Source organism: Pongo abelii, chromosome 9 (assembly GCF_028885655.2).
Source record: "Pongo abelii isolate AG06213 chromosome 9, NHGRI_mPonAbe1-v2.0_pri, whole genome shotgun sequence".
In the NCBI taxonomy this organism is placed as follows: Eukaryota; Metazoa; Chordata; class Mammalia; order Primates; family Hominidae; genus Pongo; species Pongo abelii.
In genome coordinates this window covers 121,072,335-121,098,599 of record NC_071994.2, presented here as the reverse complement: position 1 = coordinate 121,098,599, position 26,265 = coordinate 121,072,335, and the positions used below count along the sequence as shown (strand labels likewise).

Here is a 26,265-nt window from a genome sequence, read left to right as displayed (position 1 = left end):
ACTTCAGAACTCTCTGGCTGGAAATGGGGTTGAACCAAAAAGTGGCTTGGCTTTGGAGTTCTGAACTATCCTTTCCCAAATAGGCTTGCAAAGCCTGGGCTTGACGTGTCATCACTAGTAGGTGCTCTAAAAAGCAACACAGAGAGGTGGCCAAAAGGCAGGATTCAAGGGCATTTGGAGGCATGAATGTATCTGCCTAAGGACATGGGCCTAGAAAGGGGTGTGGTTTTAAATCTGCCACCTGGAACACATGAAAAGGAAAAAGGACAGTTATAATGCTGTCCTCAGTTTATAGAGGAAAAGACACGAACGGAAAAGGGTTAGGCATGAAAATAGGCAAGATTTGAGTCTGGCTTTGGAGAAGGAGCTTTAGCATTCACAGGAACCTCAGGGACTTCAGGACTGGGCCGGAGTGGCATCCATTCAGCCAAGTCCCATGATTAAGGGGCCAGAACTATCCCCTGAGGGGAGGCTCTTTGGGTGCTCTTTCTCAGTAGCTATTTATGGTTCCTCTACTGGTTCCAAAGTCTTCTTGAGTTCATGTATATTTCCTGCCTTGGGGTTTTGAGACCTGACCTTTTATTAAAATAATTAGATCATCTAGGGCAGAGCTGGAAGAGACCTCAGGATCATCTGGTCCATCTCCCTATTTTCACAAATGAGAAAATAGGCCCAGAACTGAGGGCAGCAGAGGCAGGGCTGGGTTTCTTTCTAGCAGTACCCATCATCCCCGGCTTGGGGTTTGTAAGGAAGTCTCCGTGGTCCTACCTAGGCTTGGACAATCACAGCCTTTCTCAGTAGCCCCTCCCTCCACCCAGCTCGGCCATACACACACCTTGACTGAGGCTGGACAGCCTCCATCTCAGCATGGCTCCTGGCTACTGACACTCGTGTTTCTTTGGTTTCCACCGGTGCCTGGCCTCTGTCCCTTCCTACAAGCTCTGCCCCTAATAGTAAGAGCCAATTTCTTGAGCACTCACTATGAGCTAAGCCTCCCATGGGGTCAGTCTCTAATCACCATTTTCCCACGTGAGGAAATAGACTCAGGAGCTGAGTGCAGAGATATGCTCCAAGTCGCGTCACAGACAGGGTTGCCGAGCCAGGATTTACATCTTCACATTCAAAGTTCGTCATCATGAATTTTGACTCTTGGGGACTGGGCTGAGGACGGGGTGGTACTGCTCCTGGCAGGGCCAGAAGTGGATGGGGCTTGAAAAGGGGGTTCATGGCAGCAGATCTATGGTTCAGGTAAGGACCATCCCCCCAGCTCCCCACCTGGCTCTAGCTGAAAATGACAACTACAACTGGAGCTGGCTCCTGCGCCCACGACACAGCCATTCATGCTTTTGGTGCACATTCCCCTTAATTACCAAGGCTCCCAATTAACGTGGGCTGCTGTGTCTGGTGCTGGGTTATTTTCTCCTATTTTTCCGTTCCTCGGGGTTTATTATTGCAGAGAGACACCAGGTCTGCCATTGTGTCTGTCTTGCTCCCTTCCCACCCTAACCAGAGGGAAACCGAAAAGCAACAGCCGATGGCAAATCCGCTCCGGCGCTTGCACGCCCCCTCGGCGGCAGTCTCCTGTTGCTTCTCGGAGCTTGACTGCCCTTTGGAAAAATCTCTCCGCCCCCCGAGAGGAGAGAGGAGCAGAGGACGCGCGCGAGCACGGAGCGGGGGGACGGGCAGGGAGAGGAGGAGAGGGGGTCTGCGCGCGGCCGCTACCCAGAAGCCAGCGGACCGCAGCACGGAGTGGGCTGTCCCCGAGCCCAGCCCCGAGCGAGCCCCCGCCCCCGCCCCCGCCCCCGCCCCCGCGGGACGCGCCTCCCAGCCCGCCTGACTCCTAGCAGGAGGGGAGGCGGGAAAGCAGCTCAAGCCTCACCCACCGCCCTGCCCCCAGCCCCGCCACTCCCAGGCTCCTCGGGACTCGGCGGGTCCTCCTGGGAGTCTCGGAGGGGACCGGCTGTGCAGGTAGGCGGCTGGGGAGGTGGGCAAAGTTGGCTCCTTTTTCCGAGGAGGGGCGAGGCTCGGTGGGGACCGATCTCCGGAGCGCCGGGAGCGCCGGGGTTTGTTTGTTCAGTGGGTGTGTACGGTCCTCCGCGGTCAGCTGCGCCGCGGTCGCCGCCTGGGCAGCGGGAAACCGGGCTGGGGATGTAAACAAGGAGATCGGCGTCGGAAGAGAGAGGAGCCTCTAGGGGAGGCAGGCTGTGGCGCTGGGGGTGACGCTGGTGGCTGGGAATTGCTCTCGGTGCTGCCTTGAGCTTGGGGTCAGGGTTTTCAGGAGAAGCGGAAAGGGCTGCGCCCACCCTTTATCCATGAGGAGTTTTCCCTTTGTTACTTGGAAGGTGTGGACACTTGGTGGAGCGTGGGGAATTACGGACGAGGGCGTGTGGCTGGGTGTGAGTGTGGACAAACGAGCGACACAAAATGGAACTTGCTGGTTTGGTGCTTGGGGAAGGTGGGGCTGGGCAGTGGGCACAGGATGGGGGCGCAGGGAAAGGAGGATTCTAGCGCTCGGGGATTCATGAGAGTGCATCATTTTTTCCCTCCTTCTTGTCTATCCATCCAATCCAGTTTCCTTTCCGGGGGGCCCTGGGGTCCGCCATTGCCCCCTTTCCCCAGCAGGGCTGGCCCTGGCAGAGCCTCCCCTATTGTGTCTCCCGGGCTTCCGTGGAGAGTTGGGTGTGCAGCCTGGGGCTCCTAGCGCTGGCTTCTGGCTCTTACAAGTGGTGGCTGGTAGAGGAGGCACCCGAGGGTCGGAGCTGGGAGCAGCCTCGCTGGAAACATGGGCCTGCCTCGTCACCTGCTGCAAGCCTGCACGCTCGCGGGACCGTGGCTACTGGAGGCTTCTCCCCGCCAGTGTGCTCTCTGCCACTATTTCCTTTGACTCTGTGGCTTCGTGCTCTCTGGCTGGGCTAAGATTTCCAGCTTTGAAGATGGATCAGTGGGCATCTCAGGCCCTCTCTAGAAGGAGCCCCCTCTGGGGATCCAGCCACCCTCATATTATGGATGTGTATGTCTACGTCCGCAACTTAGCCTTTTGCACGTGACTTGCCTGGTCGTTGCCATGGAAACTCCTCCATTTCTCAGCCTCCCTCTTTCTCCTGCCCATTCCTCACCTCCGTATCTCCTCCCCTCCCCCCAATATGGTTGCCTAGATACTGGTTATCCCTGGCTAGGAGACCTAGATATCTGGCTCCTACACCCAATTGCAGTGGCCCCTTACTCACACCACCCACTTCACACACACTGCACATCACCAACACCACAAACACATACAGACATATACCACACTACGCAATCAACACACCCTCACACTCACACCACACATACATATACATCATACCTATACGCACATACACACCAAACACACCGCATATATACCGCACCACCACACACCACCTACAATGCTACATTGACACCCTACGCTCGCACTGTGCATGCACACACACACACACACACACACACACAGTACATCTAAATAAGTCTCAGTCTGGGCTGAGGCAGGGGAGAGAGAGGGCAGTTTCCTTCCTTATCCAGCCACCTCCCTAGGGGCATAGAGGGGAAGATATGGAGGCTCAGGAAGCCCAGAAGGAAAACCCTAACATCTCCCTGGGAACCCTGCAGAGGAAGGTGGAGGAAAAGGCACTGCCACATTCCCTCAAAAGAGGAGCCCCTTCCCTAAACCTGGAAGGGAAGGTTGGATAAAGAGTGGGTGCAGCCCTTTTCCCTCCTCCTCAAAGCCCTAGTCCGGAGCTCCAGGTGTTAATGAGAGCCATTCCCAGGTGCTGGACTCCAGAGGCTGGGCACTGACCAGAATTTCAACCTCTCCCCTGCCACTGCTCTCTTCCCTGACCCAGAGAAAGCCTGAGGCTCTGGGAGTCATCCTCACCAGCGAGGATCAGGCCAGCTCTGGGACCATCGGAGGCTCTGAGCCCCCACAAAGGAGAGAAGGAAAAGTGGCTACTGTCCCCGGAAAGCCAAGGAGGCCAGGCCAGGGAGGCAGGAAGGGGAGGGAACCCAGAAAGAGGGAAAGAGAGGGGCCACAGGGTCAAGAAAGCGAAAGTTAGGGCTACCCGCCGTTGCCTGGGGTTCAGGCCACCCTCTCTTCCTGGCACGTTTTCCTGCTTCCCCCTCGGCTCCTCCAACCAGATCTGTGCATCTAGGAGAGGAAGCGGGTGTGCAAAGGGCTCTAGGCTTGCCAGGGTTCTCCCAAGACGTGTGGCTTCTACGGTTGTCAGACGGTAGGCGCCTGGGGGAAGCATTTCCTTCCTGGCTTCCATCGGATCTTTGCACTGACCTGAGGACCGGTATCATTTAATCATTCAAGGAACTGTTTTAAGTGTCTACTGTGTATTAATTGCTGGGGACATGAAGGTGAGGAGGGAGACACAGTCCCTGACATCGGAATCCTAGGTTTCTCAGAGCCGGAAGAGGCCTTGAGGGAGCATCCAGTCGGGACACAGTGGGGGAAACTGAGGCTCAGCAGTCACATGGCCAGTAGTCACTCCTCACATGGCCAGTAGTCACTCCTCAGCGAGGATTTTGGCCTTCACACTGCCTATCCTGCATCCCTTGCTTTCTTTTTTCAGTCACCATCAGAGATGGTGGGTTGATGGAACTCTTTGGAGGGAGAGCCTTTGGTTGGCTGGTGACTGGGATGCCCTTCCAAAGTGAGGGTCCCTTAGTGGGCGGGTATAACTGGGAGCCTGCTTCACTATGTTTTCTTGGAAGGCGAGGCTGGAAGCTGTGGCAAGGAGACGGGGGAGAAGGGGCAGTTTCGTAGACCCTGGAAATTCCCCGACAGCCTCGGGGGAGCCAGCCCACCGAGATCTCCCCTAAATAAGAGCACCTCCTCTCTTCCTCCCAACCTTGTTGGACTTAGTTGGCTGCCATCTGGATGGCAGACTGTGCCAGGCAGCCCCCCAATATTCACCTTTGAACAAATCACCTTCTGAGCACCCTGGAGGAAGCAAACCAGTCATGAAAGGCACAGCCCCAAGGAGGCAGGGAGCGTGAAGTGGAAAGGCCGGGTTCCAGCCCCAGCTCTGCCCCTGAGCTTCCGTGCTACCGAAAGGCAAATGTGTTCATTGCACAAATATCCCTTTGGATGCGAACTGGGCTTCTGGTGAAATCCAGAAATGGCTTAGACTGCTCTTCAGCAACTGAAAGCCTTTCGGATTTTAGACCTTGGTTTCCGCATCTGTCAGTAGTGGGGTTTAGATTCATGATTTCCAAGGCACGTCTTCCTCTAAATTTGTGTGGATTATACAATTTTGAAAGAGATCCCTTTTCTCTCCAGGTACCAAAGACTACTCATTATTTCATAATACAGTGCTGCAGCTGAGCTGAGCAGGAAGGGGCTGGGCTCTGGTTACCCTGGAGAAAGTCTCCTTTTCACCCAGTGTGGCAGAAGGTGCTCTAGAAGCTGAAACCAAGTTTTTTTCTTTAGGACTGAGGGAGCCAGCTCCTCCTGGTCTGCCTGGCCTTTTCTACCAGGCTGCACACTGGAGGCCGGAGGGGGGTGGTCTTTAAAGAGTTGTTCTCTGGAGGAGACAACTGGAGAGGACTGGGCTGTCATTTTGGAGGTTCATGAAATCTTCTGCAGGGAGAACCCCTGGCCAGCTGGAGAGTTGCAACGAGAGGGGCCGGTCGGGAACACAGTGCTCTGACACTGTCCCTGATGAGAGGCAGGACATCTCTGGCCGAAACAAAAGCATGGAACCAATTTGGCAGCATCGTCTCTGCTCCAGAATCGGGGGAGGGAGAGGTCCCAACCTGGTAAGGGATGAAGCCAGCTTGGAGGCTGCGCAGGAACATGTTTGTTACAAAGATGTGGGAGGGAGCACACAGCCTGGGAAGGGGGCTGGGGCCCCACGGACCAGGTTGGGGCCATGGGAATGGGGCTGTCCCAGCTCAGAATATCTGATGTGGGCAGAGAGGGCCAAGGATGAAGGGATGTAGTTAGAATGACAGTGACCCCCACGCAGCTGGAGGACAAAGCCAGGCCCGCACTGAGAGACCAGAGGCTAAGGTTTCAAACTCCCTCCTTCACCCTTTTAATAAATGTTCCCCTCATATGTCAGGCAGGCCCTGTGGGCTTCTGAGGTTTCTCCTTTGCTGGAGCCCTCCTGCTCAGGTAGATCAATGGGCTTGTCCTGTTCCTTCCTCTCCCCCACTGTCCACCTCATGTCCACATCCTACCAGGAGGCCCTGCGACCTTCTTCCTCCATAGGAAGAGCCCCTCCATGCAATCACGGGTGCACTTACACTCTCACGCACGTTCCCTTCCTCACACATACATAATCTCCCACACCCGACAGGGAGGCAGGGGCTCACACATTCCCACACGCCCTGTCACCTTGCCCAAAGAGTTGCAGTTTCTCAGACCATGGTGATGGCCTGTGAATGTCCACCCTCTCAGCCCATTCCATTTTACCCACTGATGTTACAGCTCAGGTCCAGGTTTGCCACTCCTCTGCTCAAAAACCTCCCTAGGCTCACCAGTGCCTATTAATAAGCACAGGTACGTGGTGTGGGCACTCCAGGCTCAGTGTGACCTGACTGCAGCCACCTCTGCAGGCACGTTCTCCAGATGGTCATCCGAAGCCTGGTACTGTCTCACTCTCTCCCTGAGCTCAGGCCCTTGCTGGAATGTGCCGAGTAGAGGGTGGCAGTCTTTGTAGACACGCAAACTTGGATTCTAAACTGGATTCTGATGCTTCCTAGATTTCTTCACTTTCCTAAACCTCAGTTTTCTTACCTGTCAAATGAGTGTGAGGACAATATGAGGCGAGCTGTGTAAAGGGCTCAGCATGCTGCCTAGCACGGAGTAAACACTCAGGAGATATCGGCTGTTGTAATAATGTCAGTAATGACACATTATTAGGATTATTAGAATGGCATTATTATTGTTATATGATCCTTTGCGGCTCCTCCCAAGTGTTTATTCTTTCAAGTAATTATTCCATATTCCCAATAAACAGGCATTAAAATTCCCAATAAACATACTCATATACCGTGAATGTCCTGTCAGTTCTTCCTTGAGAGCACACACCTGCATTTTAGCTGCGGATGGACACGCCCCGCCTCCCCAGCCCTGCCCCGCCCGCTGCACTGCACCTCCTCTCAATGGCAGGTCTGTTCTCCCCACAGTGCCTGGCACAGTGTCAGACATGTGGAGAAAGCCCAGTGAGCAGCGTGTGTGCTGTGACACGCATGGGGAAGAGTCCTCACCACCAGGAGGTGTGGACACCCGGTTGCCTTTCCCAGCTGTCTCCCATACGCCGGTGCACACCACACATTCCCAAGATGCACATCCCTTTATTACCATGCGTCACCTCAGTCTCCCAGTTGCTTTGGTAGAGTCTAGAAACTAAGAATTTGACCCCATCTGAGGTCTGAGAGATGCTTAAAAGCTGAAGGCAAAGGAGAGAGGCTGATTCCTCACAGCATTTTGGTAGTTGGGTTTTGACAGAGAGACACAGAGATGAGAAATGAGGCAATGGAGGAAGGAGGATACCGAGAAAGTTTTAAATGCCTGAAAAATTCCCTATAGATCCTTTGGTTGTTCTGAGCTTAGAATGGATTTGATGTAAAGGGATAATGATGCTGAAGTGTCCTTTCATTCACACATCAACATTTATTGAGCGGCTGCTGTGCTCAGTCCCGGGGATCCAGAGATGGCCAGGGTGTGCCTGTGCTCCCAGGGAGCTATGGTGTGATGGGGGCATACACTGGTGACAGCCCTACGTGGGAAGGGGTGTAGGCTTTGGTGCTGTGGGGATGAGGATGCATTGAGGGGAGGGAGGGGATAATGTGTTTCCTGAAACAGAGACAGAGTCAGGTCAACAGCCCCCTCCTCTAAAGGCAGGGGACATTTCTGGGTATCCAGGCCCGTGGGTCAGGGTTTATCTTCATGCCACTTCTACCCCTAAAAGGGAGACAATATGAAATTGTGCAAAGTGCCCCGTAGGCTGAAACATGCAGGCCAGAGCTGTCCTTCTAAAGAGGTAGGCAGAGAGAGCAAAGGGGGCTGCCTGGTGCTGTGGCCTGGCTGTGGGCAGGGTGGCGTGGGCCTGGCTTCTGGGTTCCTGGCCCTGGCAGCTGCTCTGGGTTTCTGTGTCTGCTGCTGGGACTGCTGTCTGTCCTGTCTTGAATAGGCTTTTGTCAGCAGGTGTGTGGGGGAGGTGATCCCATCCTGGCCTGACTCCATCACACCCTGCTGGAGTGTGCAGCCTGCTGGGGCCCCAGCCTGTGGCTTCTGTGCAATACCACTCACCATTCAGACTCTCTGGAGCCAGACCGAGATCTCCTGGGGAAGCAGAGGGGCCTTAGCCCCTGTGCTGGCAGGCAGGAGGCCTGAATCCCACTCTGACTCCCTCTGGGCAAGGCGCAGCATTGGCCTGTGCCTGAGTTGGCCTCGCAGTACTGTTCTGTGTGCCTGCTTCTGAGGGCTGTTATGAGAAGTCCATGGGTGATGGCTGGGATGCCACAGTGTCACGGTTGGCAGTGACGGTGAGGTGACGGCAAGACCTGGGAAGGGGGCTGGGGCCTCACGGACCAGGCTGGGGCCATGAGAATGGGGCTGCCCCAGTTCAGAATATCTGATATGGGCATAGAGGGCCAAGGATGAGGGGATGTGGTTGGAATGACAGTGACCCGCATGCAGCTGGAGGACAAAGCCAGGCCCGCACGGAAAGACCAGAGGCTAAGGTCTCTCCACCATGCCTCCGCTTGGGATCTTTCCAGGGAGACCTCCAGAAAACAGGCCTGAGTTTGTGATTTGTGAATTCTGTTTCTGTTTCTGAGGAAGAGGCCTTATTTCTTTTCACAGTCAGTTATTTTCTCACTCTCTCTCTCTTCTTCTTCTTCTTCTTCTTTTTCCTCTGTGCATGTTTCTCTTCCCTCGAAAGAACTTCATGATTTCATGTTAAAGATAAAGGTGCCTCCAGGTTAAAAATAAGTCCCCTGCTATATGACAAGAGAGTTTTGCCTCTCCCGCTCTACCCTGTGCAGCCGGGCTGGGTTGGGTCTGGGCCGGTTGAGTCCAGGGGACCTGACGACTCAGCCTCTGGCACCCTAGCAGTGGGAGTGCCCCTCTTCCATGAGTGAGGGATGGAGGGACAGCATTCCAGCCATTGGGCTACTGAAGGCGCCTGACAGGAGAGGGAAAGGCCACCCTGGGAGGTGTCAGCCACAGTGATGCACTGGGCGGAGGTGCCCTGTCCTGCTCCTAGACTGTCCAGCTGCCTTCCTGGCAGCTTGGGGAATTCAGCAGTGTCTGCAGCCTCCTTGAGCTGTGGACTGCTGGAATTTCACCACCCTCTGCTCTGTCCTTTCCTTTGCCAGTCTCTGAGTCCACTCTCCTCATCGGCTCCTCTCTGGAACATTGCTGGCTGGGCGGGGCAGGCAATCATTTCAAGTTAGGCGATTTAACAATAATTGATGCTTAATTGTTTATTTGATGGGCTTTTAAAATGCAAATTGAGGGAACTGGGTGCATTTTCCACTGATGGATCTGTGGCCTCTGGTCAACCCAAAGCACTTGTTTTAAAAGGAAGCTTTAAAAGCCCTTGATGATTGTTTGTTTGCTCTGTGGCTCTGAACCAGAGAAGCCCGGCTCCTGTTACGGATTCGTCAAACGCCCGGAAGGTGAGCAGGAGCCGGAGTGCTGGGATGGGGTTGAGGATTACTTTTAACTGAATTTTTGAATTTTTATTATTTTTCTTTGAATAGACTATCTTTTTAGAACAGTTAGATTTACAGAAAACTTGGGCAGATTGTATGAGTTCCAGTTTTCTCCCCTGGCATGCAGTTTCTGCTATTATCACGATCTTACATTAGGGTGGTACATTTGTTACAATTAATGAACAAATGTTGGTACAATAATATTGACTAACATTGACACTTTATTAAAATGTCGTTCGTTTGTACCTTATGTCCTTTTTCTGTTCTAGGATCCCATCCAGGATACCACACTCCATTGAGTCGTGCCTCTTTTGGTGCCTCTGGGTGGTGACCATTTCTCAGGCTTCCCAGGACTTTGACAGTTCTGAGGGTCACCGGTCAGGTGTATTGTAGGATGCGGCCCTGTTGGGATTTGTTCGATGTTCTCCTCATGATTAGACTGGAGTGATGGGTTTTAGGGAGGAAGATCAGAGGGAAAGTGTCGTTTTCATCACATCCCACCAAGACATTACAATCAGCATAATTCATTGCTGTTGACGTTGACGGGACTGGGTTTTCCATCCCTTTCATGCCCCCACGCAGCACAGTTTCAAGGTCTGGTGATTGGAGCTGTGTTCTCTCCGCTCCTCGAGACAAACGTACTAATGCATCAGCCAGCACTTTCGGCCGTCCTCACCATCCCAGGTGAGGACAGATCATGGGGTAGCACAGAGACTTTCCAATAGGGGAATCTTAATGAAGCGAGCATGGAACAGAATGTGCTATGCACCAAATTAGTGCCAACAACGGGCAACAGGCACTCTTGGAGTCTGGAGAAAGGGGTCTACGTGGAGTGGCAGCTGGACAAAGATAGCATTTATTAACCTTGGCTGTCAGAATGAGTGGGGGAGATTCTCAAAATTACCGATGCCTTGGCTACACCGCCCGGGTTTAGAGCTGAATGTGGCTGAGTTGATTTCCAGGCATCTTTTTTCTTTTCTTTCTTTCTGTTTTTTTTTTTTTTTTTTTCTGAAGCTCTTCATGTGATCCTAAGGTACAACCAGGGTTGAGAACTGGAATAAACAAGGAAGGGAAGGGCATTGTAAGTAGAAGGAACAGAATATACAAAGGCACGCAGAAACACACGTGGCAGAAGATGGAATGTAGACCATCTTAGCTGAAAATAATGAGAAGATACTGGAGGGGTAGAAGAGAGGTACACTTAGAGGTTTTCATATGCCAAAAAGAAGTTTGGATTTTAAAAAACTAAATAGGACATAGAGGCACCACCGAATGCCTTTGAGTTTGGGAGGGAGGTGTTCGGAATACACTTTAGAAAGGTTAGTCCTGCAGTAATCAGTGTCCAGCCCAGAGGGGAGGGAGGAGGTTAAAGGTGGGTCCAGCTACTGCACTATTAGGTAAGTTACCCAGAGGAGTGATGGAAAGAAAGTTGCGATTAGAGAGATACTACAAGTGCGAGCGTGTCTAGGACTTTGCCACAGATGCAGTGTGGAGATGGGGAAGGAGAGAGGAACCTCTGGAAACTTGGTGAGGCCGTAACCTCCATCAGGCAGGGAGGCAGGGACTGTGTCTGTCTTGCTCACTGCAGTGCCCTCAGTGATGAGTGAAGTACCTGGAAAACATTAGGCCATCAATAAATATTTGTTAACTTGGTTACTGGAAGGATAAGGGTGCCATTGTTGCCAAAATTACACCTTGTTCCAAAAGTACTCTCTTTCTCCCCCAGTTTCTCCACCTAAATGCAGACAAATTTCTCTGCTGTGGAAAGCAATCTGATTAAATAACTCAGACAAAGATATAAATGACTGTTATGATTGGGAGTATTTATCTTGTAGTGATGTCGTGACATTTAAACGTCTCTCCTTGGGAAGAATTGTTGTGGAGGCAGATACATTTTTGAGTAGCGGTGGCCTTTATTTCGATTCTACACCCTCATCTAATTCTGAGCCATACCAGAAAAAAAGGTGATCTGCAGCTTTGCTGCCCACGGTGAAAGGCTGCTGGCTAGTAGTTCTGTTGGCATCCACCCTGAGCTGAGCTCCAGTGGACAGGGTAGACTAAACTGGTCTGGGACTCCATCCAGTGCTCAGCATAAATGCACTGGTGTTCTGCTAGGCAAAGTGCAGCAGGGCACCCAGCAGCTGTGAGATGGACAGAGGCTGAGAGGGACACCGGAGTGCCTGTGCTGATGCCAAAGCTCAGCTGGGAGTGAGGGGGCATCGCTGGGAACAGCTGGGATCCGACAATGGGTAACAGACATGCCACGACCTCTCCTCTTAACAGGCCCCAGGGTCCCAGCCTTACCCCAACCTCAGTCATAGTCAGCAGAACACAGTTGGGCAAGAAAATGTGAAAGGAGGAAGAAGGGGATAATGCATGCCAAAGTTTGAAAAGCTGTATTTTGGGTTATTCTTCCCTGGGCTGGGTAAGAGCACCCTCATCAAGTGAGCCCAGCTTCGTCAGGAGTTAGGGTCAGCATTTTTTTTCCCGTCACCTATACCCATTTTCCCCCCAGTTTTTTTTAGTATGGTAAAATACACATAACATAAAATGTACTATGATTTTTAAGTGTACATTTCAGCGGCGAGGTAAGTATATCCTTATTGTTGTGGAACCATCACCACCATCCATCTCCAGAACTCCCATCGTCTTGTGAAACCGAAACTCCGTACCCATTAAACACTCACTCTGCATTTCCCCCTTCCCGGAGACCCTGGCAACCACCATTCTCCTTTTTGTCTCTGATTTTGACTACTCTACGTGCCTCATATAAGTGGAATCATACGGTACTTGTCCTTCTGTGACTGGCTTATTTCACTTAGCATCACGTCCTCAAGTTTCATCCATGTTGTAGCTGGAACCAATAAGGACATGGAAAGATGCTCAGCCTCACCACAGGCACTCTTTTTTGTTTTTTTGAGATGGAGTCTTGTTCTGTCGCCCAGGCTGGAGTGCAATGGCACGATCTCACTGCAACCTCCACCACCTGGGTTCAAGCAATTCTCCTGCCTCAGCCTCCCAGGTAGCTGGAACTGCAGGTGCGCACCACAACGCCTGGCTAATTTTTTTGTATTTTAGTAGAGATGGAGTTTCACCATGTTGGTCAGACTGGTCTTGAACTCCTGACCTCAGGTGATCCACCCGCTTCGGTCTCCCAAAGTGCTGGGATTACAGGCATGACCCACCGTGCCTGGCCAGGATGCTCAACCTCACCACAGTTACTCTTATGTTCCTCCTCAGCCTCTGTCCATCTCACAGCTGCTGGGCACAAGATTCATCCATGTGTTGGAATTTCCTTCCTTTTTAAGGTTCAATAATATTCCTTTATGTGTATATACCACATTTTGCTTATCCATTAATTCACTGATGAACACCTGGGTTGCTTCTGTGTTTTAGCTATTGTGAATAATGCTGCTATGAACATGGGTTTACAAATATCTCCTCAAGGTTCTATTTCCAATTCTTTTGGGTGTATATCCAGAGGTGGAATTGCTGGATCATATGGGAATTCTATTTTTAATATTTTAAGGAGCCACTCTACTGTTTTCCATGGCAGCTGTGCATTTTACATTCCTAGCAACAGTGCACAATGGTTCCAATTTCTCCATATCCTCACCAATACTTGTTATTTTCTTTCTTTTTTTTTAATAGCAGCTATCCTAATGGATGTGAGGTGATATCTCATTGTAGTTTTGATTTGCGTTTTCCTAATTATTATTGAGGTTGAGCATCTTTTCATGTGCTTATTGGCCATTTGTATATCTTCTTTGGAGAAATGTTAGTTCAAGTTATTTGCTCATTTTTGAATTGGATTGTTTGCTTTTTTTGTTGTTGAGTTTTAGAAGGTCTCTATTAATTCCTTATCAGATGTATGATTTGAAAATATTTCCTTCCACTCTGTGGTATTTTTGATCTGTTGATTGTGTCTCGATGTACAGTATTTTTACATTTTTATAAAGTCCAATTTTTCGGCCAGGCGTGGTGGCTCATGCCTGTAATCCCAGCTCTTTGGGAGGCCGAGGCTGGCGGATCACGAGGTCGGGAGTTTGAGACCAGCCTGACCCACATGGAGAAACCCTGTCTCTACTAAAAATACAAAAATTAGCTGGTTGTGGTGGTGGGCGCCTGTAATCCCAGCTACTTGGGAAGCTGAGGCAGGAGAATTGCTTGAACCCCGGAGGTGGAGGTTGCAGTGAGCCGAGATTGAGCCGTTGCATTCCAGCCTGGGTGACAGGGTGAGACTCCATCTCAAAAAAAAAAAAAGTCCAATTTGTCTATTTTTTTCTTTTGTTGCCTGTGCCTTTGTTGTCATATTCAAGAAACCATTGCCATATCCAATGTCATAAAGCTTTTGCTGTGTTTTTTTCTAAGAGTTTTAAGTTTTAGATTTTATGTGTAGGTCATGGATCCCGTTAGGTTAAATTTTGTGTATGGTGTTAAGTAAGGGTCTACCTTTATTCTTTTGCATGTGTACATCTGGTTTTCCTGGCACTTACTTGTTGAAAAGACTGCCTTTTCCCCATTGAATGGTCTTGGCACCCAAGTCAAAAATCTTTTGACCACATATGTGAGGTTTATTTCTGGACTTTATCCTACTCTATTGGTGTATATATGTCTGTTCTTATGTCACACACTATTTTGATACTGTAGCATTGTAGTAGAATTTGAAATCAGGAAGCTTGAGTCCTTCAGCTTTGTTCTTTTTCAGGATTTTTTTGGCTATCCAGGGTCCCTTGAGATTCCATATGAATTTTAGCGTAGATTTTTCTATTTCTACAAAAAAATGTCATTGAGATTTTGATAGGGATTGCATTAAATCTATAGATCATTTTGGATAGTATTAATTTCTTAAAAATATTAGGTCTTTCAATCTGCAAACATGGACTATTTTTTCCGTTTATTTACATCTTCTTTAATTTCTTTGAGAAATGTTTCTATTGCATGAATTTCTCATCTTCTTGGTTAATTTCTAAATATTTTATTCTTTTTGATATTATGATATGGAGTTGTTTTTTAGTTGCTTCTTCAGATTTTTTATTGTTAATGTATAGAAATGCAGTTGTTTTTTGTGTGTTGACCTTGTGTCCTGCTACATTGCAGAATTGGTTAGTTCTTACAGTTTTTATATGTGATCTTTAGGGTTTTCTATGTATAAGATGATACCATCTGTGAACAGAGATCATTTTACTTCTTCCTTTCCAATTTGGATGCCTTTTACTTATTTGTTTATTTTGCATAGTTGCTCTGCCTAGGACTTCCAATACTGTGTTAAATAGAAATGGTGAAAGTGGATATCCTTGCCTTGTTCCTGATGTTAGAGGAAAAGCTTTAAGTCTTTCACCGCTGAGTGTGATGTTTGCTGTGGATTTTTTTTTTTTTTTTTTAAACTTATGGCTTGTATTATGTTGAGGTAGTTTCCTTCTATTCCTAATTTGTTAAATGTTTTCCTCATGGGCGGATGTTGATGTCAAATGCTTTTCCCGCATCAATGGAGATGATCGTGTGGTTTGCTTTCCCTCCGTTTTGCTAATGTGGTATATTATATTGATTGATTTTCATATGTTGAGCCATTTTTGCATTCCAGGGATAAATTGGGGCCTCCAATTTTGTTTCCCTTAGTTCCTGCCCATTTCCACATGTGCCAGGGAGGCAGCAAGAAAAAGTGGAAGGTGCATGGCACCATCAGAATTAGGGACAGTTCCAGGTATGCTTTTGTTAGCTGTTGGGCCTTGGGCAATAGCACAAGCCTGAGCCTCTCCTTTTCTAATCTGTAGAATGGCAGTACTAACCAACATCCCATGGAGTTGTGATGTTTCTTTGAGCTAATACTTGTAATGTTGTCTGGTGAATAAGGTGTCTTATAAATGATTGGTGTTATTAACATCATCACATCATCATCATCATCATCATCATCGTCGTCGTCATCCCCTTTGACCAATGTGGTCAGGGAACAGGAATATGCAACATGTAAGACACAGCAGCTCCCCTTTCTCTTTTGACAGTCACAGATACACTGAAAGACCCAGGGCTGAGGGACAAGAGTTCCTATCTTGATACATCTTGCCGTGACCTCCTCAACCCAAGGAGGCGGGAGGAACAGGGCCATCTTAGGAACAGCACTTTGGTTTTGCAGGAGTCCATTTGGCCCTGCCTGTGTGTCTCAGGGCCCAACACTTCTAGAGAGATAACCCTGAAGGGGCCCTTTGTGGGAGGCAGTGGCTTCTCCTTGAATGACCTTGGTGAAGGAAGAAGATTGGGCATGGTGACCAGAGGAGGTGGCTGAGGACCTTGTGGGCTGGGCCTCGGTCTAGGATAGCCGCAGCTCCTGGTCTCTTTCCAGCAGAGACACTGTGTCTTCTGGGCAGTGGCCCTGTAGCCAGGGAAGGGCGTGAGATATTTTCTCCCAGGAACAGCAGCTGTCTGTTGACTTTTCCTTCTCAGACCCTGCCCTGGTGCATTTTCCTGTCTCTGCTTTTTGGTGCATCTGTATGAGTGGGGCACACAGGGCATGGTGGAGGCACCCAGGGCAGCCGAGGCCTCAGAAGGAGGAGGATGACGTGACGGCTTGCTTGATGCTTCCTCCAAAGCCAATTCTCTTCTCTCAGCAGCCTCCACCTGTCCTGGCTTCACCACCTGTGTCCCTCTTTCCCATTTTCCAGTTCAGTTTCTGTGGGGACTTGGCCCCTGGGCCAGCCTCTCCCATCTCGAAGCCTCTTTCTTTCTCTTTCCTTTGCCCGCCTCTCCCACTTCCTCTGGGGCATCGCCTTTTCAGTTTCTCCTCCTCCGGGTTTTCTCTCCTCTCCTGCTGCCTCATGTCCTCTGTCTGTCTTGCTTCTGTGTCTCTCGTGGGGGTGCCCTCAGTTTGGGCCTGGGAAGATGTGTCCCTTGCTTTAGCTGTCCCAGCCAGATGTGTCCTCCCTGGGCCACGTGTCTGCAGCTCTGGATGACATAGGCTGTTTGTCTTGAGGCAGGAAAAGGCAGTGGCCGGGAGCTGGTGTCAGCTGTGGGCCGAGGCCCCTCCACACCCTGTGACCGCACGAGGACCCTGGAGCCTTCCAGTGGTTGGAGGACAATGTTCAAAGGAAGGGAAGGGGGAGGAAGTAACTGGGCCCTCTCCCTAGCCCCCATCTCTGTTTATCTTTCCATTTTCCTGGAAAAGGTAGAAATGAAGGAGGAAGCCAAGGACAGAGTTGGGGAGTGATACAGTAATGATACTAACAGGTGATGCTTCACCAGCAGTTACTATTCACCAGGCTGCACTCAGCTCCGTCCACAGGCCTTCTCTTTTCATTGCAAATGACAGCAACAGAACTCCATCTAGTTTAGTTGAAGCAGGGGTATCAGTTTACAGAGCCAGACTCAGGAAGGGTGGGGCCCTCTGGTTTGAGAACACAGGAGCCTGAGGCACAGCTGGGAAGCTCTCTGGGCCCCTCCTCCCTGCCTCTCTCCCCTGCCAGCTCTGTACCTGTCAGCTGTTGGCCGACTTCTCCCCCAACAGACTCCTCCTCCTCCCATCCAGCAGGACGCTGAGGTCTTTCCTACCGTGTCTCTTAGCTACAGGGGAGGAGCTGAGATTGGCAGGCTCCCGTAGATCAGCAGGGTTGGAGCGGGGGCAGAGCAGGCTCCCTTCCGAAAGGGGATGTCATTCACAGAAGAGGGGACTGATGTGGGCACAAAGACCACCTCATCTGACCCTCACTGCTCCCGAGATGCATGCTGTTACGTCCATCTTGCAGTTGCAGAAGCCAAGACTCTGAGAAGCCAAGTAACGCTCCCGAGGCCACAGAGCCGCCGAGTGGCAGAGAGGAGGGAGAGCTGAGTGCTCAGAGCAAGGACCCTGGAGCCAGGTTGCTTGGGATTGAATCTAGGCTCTGCTACTTTCTATCTCTGGAATTTTGGGCAGCTTACTTGATCTTTCTGGCCTCAGTCTGCCCATCTGTGTAAAGGGAATGATCGTAATAATAGCTGCTGCTTAGGACTATTATAAGGGTGGAATGAGTTATATAACCATTTAGAACAACACTTGGCGTGGCATGAGCACCTTACGAATGTTACATGTTGTTATCACGGTGTTTTACGGTTTATAAAGAACCTTCACACGTATTATCTCACTTGACCTTGATCATGGCCTTGGAAAGTGGACAAGGGAAGGGACTGGCAGATTCTGCACTGATTCTGTGCTGCCTACACCCCATGCTCTCACCCTCGGCCTAATCAGCTGCAGGGTTCTGTAGCCTGTTTTCAAAAATCCCCCACCCGAGTAAACAGCTCTCTGTCCAACAAGTGAGTATCAATGCTTTCTCAGGGGTGAGCTGGCAGGATTGTACATCCTGCTGTCTCTCTAGTGCGTGAATATGTATGAAGCTAGAGATGCTGGAAGTTTGGTAAATGTTCATCGAGAGGCAGGAGCCCCTGCATTGTGGCTCTCTGTGCAGAGATCTCTCAGGTAGCTGTGTCTTGCGGCCTCAGCCTGCTGGACTGGGATGGGAATGAGAAAACAGGGTGGCAGCTACCTAGAGAAGGTGGGCCCTTCAAAAAGCCACAGTGCAGGTGGCCCCTCATGGCTCTTTGCCTCCAAGTGGATGTGATCCCTCCATGTGAGGTGGGGCCCGAGGGCTGGAGTTTGGGGCTGGCTCTGGGATGGAAAGAAACCTACTCATAGCAGGAAGACTCCCTGCCCTCCACCAACAGCCAGGCAGACAGAACAGGGCTGAAGTCCAGAATCCTGCACTTATTCTCCAGAGCACCTCTCTTTCCCTGCCTCAGTTTCTTTCCCTGTAAAATGCGTTTGATGACAACAAAAGGCATTCGGCAGACCTGGAGCCCAACTCCTCACTCTCACACAGGGGAGCAAGCAGGTGATAAGAACAGGCCTCTCCCATGACCCCAGCTGTGCAGTGAGGGTGAACTTGGTGCAGGTGGCTATTGCCGTAGCGTGGATCTGAGCAGTGTACGACCAGACTAAGGATGAAAACACGGAAGCTCCGGACTAAAGATAACCACAGACAGACTGGTCAGATGTACTGGGAGAGAGGTGGAATCTTTATCTTCCTAAGACCTTAGCAAGTCTTACTGTTTGGAAGGAAAATAGGGGGAGGACAGTCTGATTTATTTGTGCTAAGCAAGAGCTTTTGGAGACAAGGGACTGGCTCTGAAGGCTTTTTAAGGCCTCCTTAGGTCTTGGAAAGGGCCACATGTGCACATTATCAGTGTTACCATCAGGTTATGCTTAAGGATTAAGAGATAATAAATATTTAAAGCACTAAGAATGGTGCCTGGCCTGTATCATTTGTTTATTACCTCTTGTATCCAATACAGACCCCCAGACTGGGCCTCAAGTGTGGGTTTTCATCTGAGAATTTTTAATTCCTCTTAGTTTCTTCTGTGGCATCCATAGAAGGGCTCCTATGATGCAGGCTGACCTCTGTGTCCAGCCTTCTGGTTCAAGGCTGCTGTCTGGGAAGTGTGCAGTGTGAGTCAGGGGTGTGCTTTGTAAAGGCACAAGGAGCTCCAACTCCAGACCTCCCTCCTCAGGGGATTCACATTCGCCAGCCAGTGGCTCCACAGTGTCCTGCCAAACTGGGTGTGGCTGGACCTGCGGTCGGGACACACTGGCTTGGGGCGGGGGTCTTGCACAGTGTCTAGGAGGCAGGAGATGTATCTCATAGCCACATAAGCAAATGCACTTTTGAGCAGCCTCCCAGAAGGGGTTGAAAATGACACAGAATCGGCCGGGTGTGGTAGCTCACATCTGTAATCCCAGCACTTTGGGAGGCTGAGTTGGGCGGATCACCGGAGGTCAGGAGTTGGAGACCACCCTGGCCAATATGGTGAAACCCTGTCTCTACTAAAAATACAAAACTTAGCTGGGCGTGGTGGCTCACAACTGTAGTCCCAGCTACTCGGGAGGCTGAGGCAGGAGAATTGCTTGAGCCTGGGAAAGAGGAGGTTGCAGTGAGCCAAGATCGCACCATTGCACTCCAGCCTGGTGACAGAGCGAGACCGTCTCAAAAAAAAAAAAAAAAGAAAGAAAGAAAAAAGAAAATGAAGCAGAATGGACTCTCCGTTTTACAAAAACAGAGGATGAACCTGGGCCATGGCTCTGGGTCCCTGAGGCTTGGGAACTTTGACAGGAGAGTGTTTAGGGCACAAAGTTGGGGCTGTGAGGCTGAGTGTGGTCCTTACCCCTGTTTCCAAGCTGGTGGTCACATGGGACCCAAGGTGAGAGGAGAAAGCAGCCCTGACATGGAGAGGGAGTGAGTGGTGCTGGGCTCAGCCAGGAGGGAACCTGGGAAAGCCCCCCTGGAGCTCTGCTAGACATACATCCCCCAAATGGATGATGACTGTCCTTTTGTCCTTCATTTTCCTTTTAATCCTGCAAGAGAACTTCAGCCAAAGCATCTGAGACAGGAAGCAGAAAAAGGAGGGACAGTTTGGAGAGCAGCTGTGTGTGAGTGGGGAGGTACTTTGGTTGGATGCCAAGGGCACCAGGATGCCCCAGCATGGATGGGAAGCAGGGAGACGCTGGAGTGGGGCTGGGGTGGGGTGCCAAGGACGATCAAGGAGAAGAACATCCAGCCTCTCTAGTACTGAGGCCTCTCTGGGATTCTTTATCTTTTGTCTGAAAGCATTATGAGGCTTAAATTCCCATAAAAATAAAGCACATTCCAAAGCCAAGGCCAGGGTTTGGGCATTCTCTGCTGGTTTATACTGACCACTCCCCCAGGTCCCGTTCATGAGCATGGAGAATAGAGAACTGATGGTAAGGCTGATAGTGTGCAGGCATGGCCCTTTCATGGAAACAGAGGGCTAAGGAGGCCTTAAAAAGCCTTCGGGGCCAGTCCTTTGTCTCCAAGAGGTCTTGCTTAGCACAAATAGATCAGACCACTCTCCCCCCTATTTTCCTCCCAGACAGTAAGACTTGCTAAGGTCTTAGGAATATAAATATTCCACCTGGGCTGGGTGTGGTGGCTGACGCCTGTAATTCCAGCACGTTGGGAGGCTGAGGTGGGCGGCTCACGGGGTCAAGAGATGGAGACCATCTTGGCCAACATGGTGAAACTACGTCTCTACTAAAAATACAAAAATTAGCTGGGCATGGTGACGCGTGCCTGTAATTCCAGCTACTCGGGAGGCTGAGACAGGAGAATCGCTTGAACCGGGGAACAGAAGTTGCAGTGAGCCAAGATTGCACCACTGCACTCCAGCCTGGGCTACAGAGCGAGACTCTGTCTCAAAAAAAAAAAAAAAAAAAGTCCACTTCTTTCCCAGTACATCTGACCAGTTTGTCTGTGACCTCCCTGTTTTCATTCTTAGTCTAACCTTACACAACGCAGATCCATGCTGCAGCAATAGCCACCTGCACTAAACTCACCACATCACCAGGGGATCATGGGAAAGACCTGTTCTCATCATGTGTTTACTCCCCTGTGTGAGAGAGGGAACAGTTGGGCCCTATGCCTCCAGAAGACCTGTTCTAGACATGATTCCATCCCTCGCCTTCCCTGAAGCCAGCACTGTCACCTCCCATCTCCAATCCAAGGAGGCTGTCAGTGGCTTCCCTCCTGCCCTCTCATGTCCCTGGCCACCCCATTCCTGCAGGGCCTTGCCCTCTTCCCTGGCTCCGGCCGGGCTGCCCCACTTCCCTTTGGCATTGCTCAGCCTTCCTTTCCTCTGTTCCTCCTGGCCACCGCTCTGCCAGCCCTGTTCTGCCCACCTCCCAATCCCAGCACATCAAAACAGCAGTCAAGAGTGGGAAGTGTATGTTCTGAGCCCTGCCCTGCCCCTGAATAACTGGATGAATCAGGTACCTCGTCTCTCTTTGGGCCCCAATTTTCACAAATAAAAAGCAGGAGCCCAATCACTGTAACCGACTGTGATGAATTCTGTGATGCTAACTCCATCTGGTAGACCTCACATCTTGGTTATGCTCAATATAAACACAGTCGAATCTTTTTTTAATAGACTTCTTGGTTGCAAAGATCTAGATACGTCATAGGCTAAATCATATCCCTTTGCATATAATAATAGTCTAGGGTAACCATTTAGACTAAACTGTGGGGCCCAGGCATTCTGCGACCCCATAAAAGGCCCCATTCCGGGACGTTCTGTTTGAAGTGAGACCTCATCTTTCTCTGGGGCATCCTGCTAAGACCCAGGCCCGGTGACCCCTCGGGGCTTGTCATCCGTGGGCTGAGCCTGCAGGAGGGCAAGCAGGTGGGATGCCAGGGGAGGCGAGTGAAGCTTCGGGAGCAGGGGGAGGGAGGGATGAGGGTGAGATAATGAAGTTTCACCGTAATTTGGAGCCTTTGCGTTTTCAAGGGAGGTTGTTTCTGAGTTATTTTCACAATGGAACTGGGTATTCTGATCTACCTCACTGCTGCGTGGAATCAAAAATAATAGAGCATGTTGCTATATCATCAACTAGTGGCTTCTCTTTCTGAGCAGTTTTTACCCAGCAATTAAGTGAAATTATGTGACTCAGTATGGGAAGATAATTGCCGGAGAAACTCTTCTGATTGCTTTCTCCCGCACATGCAACCAGCAACCAAGCAGGAGGATCAGAGAGGAAAATTAACATGGAAGTGCTGCTTCCACTCAAAACCTCAGCTGCTTGCCAATGTGGAGATAAACGAGAGCACAGAAAGGAGAGGAAAAATGAGCGGAAACAGAATTCGTTCTCATAATACACTCTAGAGGAGGCAGCAACGTGTGATTGGTTCCATTCTCCAGATGGGGAGAGTGGTCCAAATGGTCTAGAGGGGAAGAGTTGGGGAGCAAGACAGTGAAGCAGCCAGGGAGTCCCCCACTCCAGCATTGATGATTTCTCAGGCCCCCTGTGCTGGCGAGCCAGGTCCTTAGGCCCCCAGGCAAAGGTCCAGGGCCCAGTGCACATGTGGCGGTGCATGCCCTGTTCCTGTGCCCTTTCCACTCACTTCAGCCTTGGATCTCCTTCCCCCAGTGACTCCTCCTTCCTGTCTTCCATCTACTCCTTAGACTCTCTCGCCCGGAACTGAGATTTATCACCACCCAGCCTCTTGCCCTCCCCACCCCAGCCAGCCTCCAGCAGCCCAGCTTTCTCCCTGGAAGGAGGGAGAAAGGAATGTGTGGTCATTGGGAGGGTGGGAGGTGCAGAGGGGGGGTATATGAGATGGAAGGGAAGCCAAGCTGGGTACAGCAGTGAGACAAAGGCAGTCTGTGGCCCTTGAAAGGTTCTGTGTATGTACTTGGCCACTCAACTCAGGGTCAGCGCCAACAGTACCACCGATGAGATTTTTTAAAATGGGTTTAGGCCCCCCTCCTCTCCCCTCCCGCCACACCGAGGGGGCCCATGCTGAGGTGTGGTTGATGTAGCCCAGGCTGGGACAGCAGCTTGCAGGAGTAGAGAATTGGTCACTTTTCAAATTTGTGACAGTATTTCTTTTCACACCGTAACTTGATCAGAAATGTTTTCTTTAGAATACAAAGGCAGGTCTTAACTCTTTAGCTTGGCACTCAAGAGCCTCTGCAATCTGATTCCAACCATCTTATCTGAGTTCTCACCACCCACCCCGTCATGCTTGAGTCCAACTGGGTTGTTCACTGTTTTGGAAGGTATCTTACACTAGAAATGGTAGCTATTTGGTAGGTTGCTGTCACAGCTCCCTCCTAGGCTAAGCAGACATTACTGGTGGATGAAGGCCATCTCCTGTTGGACCTCATTTGGGGAAGCCACTTTGGACAGTTACTACTGAATGAAATGCCTTAAGGCTCAACTTGAACTGATCTTGAACTTGAACTGAATCCCATTTGTTACTCCTGCTTTCTGTTTCCCCTCTCACTGCTTTTGCTCATGCTGTCTTCTTTACCGGAATGCCTTTCCTCTACTCTCTCCCTCCCCCTGTCTATCAAAATCCAACCCTGCTCTTAAGGTTCGGCTGGAATGTCAGCTCCTCCATGGAAACTTCCCTAGCTCCCTGTTGAGCTCTGTGCTCCCCTTCTCTCTGTCTTTCTGGACTATTGTTGCATGGCGTCTGTACCTCTTGGGAAGTTCTCTTCATATTTGCTGATGGATCAGAGCCCTTTGCCGCCAAATCCTACCTCTCCTTGGTAGCTGAGGCTGTATCTTGTTCACCTACTTATCCTTTGCAGAACCCAGAATAGTATGGCCCTTTCTAGGAGTTCAGTGTTTGCTTGTGTAATGGATTTGAACCTGAGCATCAATGGAGGTGACTGTTGGGGTTTGAAGGGAAGGCACAGCAGCAACCTGAACATTGTCCCTGGTGGCCCAGAGCCATTGACATGTGCTTTCCCTATTCCCAGGGGCAAGAGGAGCCCTATCGCCAACACTGCAATCCCTCTTCCAGCTAGAGCTGGTCAAGAGGCCACTGTGGGAAGCCTGGTTCGTTTGTCCTTCCCTCTCTCACCTCACATCCAATATTCACACCAAGGCCCCTAAGATTTGAAGGCCTTAATGTGTTGTTTCATCTTCCTTCCACATCTGGACTCCAGTCTCCCTCCTCACTGGCTAAGCAAGGAGCAGGTGTAATTTGGAGATGGGACTTGGACTAGGAAGCAGCAGTAAACTGGAGAAAGAAAGAGAGAAGGAGAGAGGGAGGGAGGGAGGTGTTTTACAGATAGCAGATTCTCAAAACTTACCTTATTTCATACTTTGATTGAAGACATTTTAGGACTGTATGACTGCCTGAATCATAAGGGGACTTTCCACTATAAAATAATTAATCCCAGGTTTATTATTACACAGCTTGGTTTAAAGAAGGAATGAAAATCATCCAATCTTAAGTCACCATTCCTCTCCCCACACCAAACACTACCAAAAAGGTAAAACAAAACAAAAACCCCATGAGATAACTGGGCCAGGCATGGTGGCTCATGCCTGAAATCCCAACACATAAGGAGGCCAAGCCTGAAGGATCACTTGAGGTCAGGAATTTGAGACCCAGCCTGGCCAACATGGTGAAACCCTGTCTCTACTAAAAATACAAAAATTAGCTGGGCATGGTGGTGCATGCTTGTAGTTCCAGCTACTAGGGAGGCTGAGGCAGGAAGATCACTCAGGAGGTGGAGGTTGCAATGAGCCGGGATTGTGCCACTATACTCCAGCCTGAGTGACACAGTGAGACTCTATCTCAAATAAAACAAAACAAAACAAAAACTAGCACTGGAGTATGTGAAGCTTAGCCAGAACTTAAGCCATAATTACTCTTAGAATGAACCCTCATTGACATTACTGCATTCTGTAGGCTAATCAGCATTGAGCCCAGTAAGGTTGGGAAGTCAAAACTGAGACTACCTGCATGAAGCCAAGAACCCTTGAGAGGCGCTAAAGTGATCTCAGGTTGGTATCTGCTGTCCCCAGCCTCCATGAAAAAGCAAAGCAAATGCTCTCTGAAAGAAAGTGTCCCATTTTAGGACTGCCAATTTCCCACAGATTAAAATCTAGCAGATATGAGCTCACAATTGAATATATTACCAAACACAGGAAAAAACAAGTCATTGTGATTGAGAGGCACAGAAACAAAAAGTAGATTTTGACCCCCAAGGATTTAAGAGTTTGGAATTATCAGATACAGAATGTAAAATAACTGTGAGAAATGTTGAAAGAATAAGAGATGAGAACACAAAATGAGTGAACAACAAAGACTAACACAAATGACCAGGCAATTTCAAAAAGAACCAGATAGAACCTTTAGAAATTAATAATATGACCATTGAAACACAAAAGTAAGTGAGTGGGTTAAGCAGCAAATAAATACAGTTAAAAAGGAAGTCAGAAAATGGAAAACAAATATGAAATAATTACCTGGAATGTAGCACAGAGAAACAAGGAAGTGGAAAATATGAAAGAGCAGTTAAGTGATATGGAGAATAGAATGAGGATGTCTAATCCTGCTTCTAGTCACAGCCTCAGAAAGAGAAAATGGGGAGAATGGAGGAGAGGCCATATTTGAAGAGAGAAGAGTTTTTCATAACGATGAAAAGGATGAACCTATAGGTAAAGGACTTTCAAGTCTGATGAAACTCACAACAATCAGTTCTATGTTGTGTTTCAGACTTGTGGTGAAACCCACAACAGCAAACACAAAAAGAAGAAAATAAAAGGAGGCAGAGAAGAAAGATAGGACATCTATAAAGGAATGATGATATAAGCAGCAGACTTCTCAACAGCAATCATGGAAGCCAGATAGCAGTGGAATAACATCTTAAAAGTGCAGAGCAAAAATAATTATCAGCCTAGAATTGTGTACATAGCCAAACTACCTTTCCAGGATAGGATTGTAATAGTTTTCTATTGCTGCATAACAAATGATCACAGACCCAGCAGCTTAAAGCAACACACGTTTATTATGTCATGGTTTCTTTAGGTCAGAGGTCTGGCACAGCTTAGCTGAATTTTCTGCTTCAGCATCACACCGAGCTACAGTCTAGGTGCTGGCTAAGGCTGTGGTCTGATAAGAGAATTGACTGGGGAAAGATCTGCCTCCAGACTCCCTCAGGTTGCTGGCGGTATTCATCTCCTTGTGGCAGAAGAACTGAGGTTCCCATCTTCTTGCTGGCTTCTGGCCAGGGGCAGCTGTC

The 26,265-nt window shown here is 49.7% G+C and overlaps 1 protein-coding gene across 3 annotated transcripts in view; it reads left to right on the top strand.

The window, feature by feature from the left end:
• Positions 1-1,116: 1,116 nt before the first annotated feature.
• FXYD6 (FXYD domain containing ion transport regulator 6) overlaps positions 1,117-26,265 on the top strand; it is a 40,361-nt gene continuing 15,212 nt past the window's right edge. Inside the window, 1 exon segment of one of the 3 annotated variants that reach the window (NM_001132124.1) lies at positions 1,117-1,248. The gene's annotated coding sequence lies outside the window, so the exon portion shown is untranslated. 3 annotated transcript variants of the gene reach the window in all.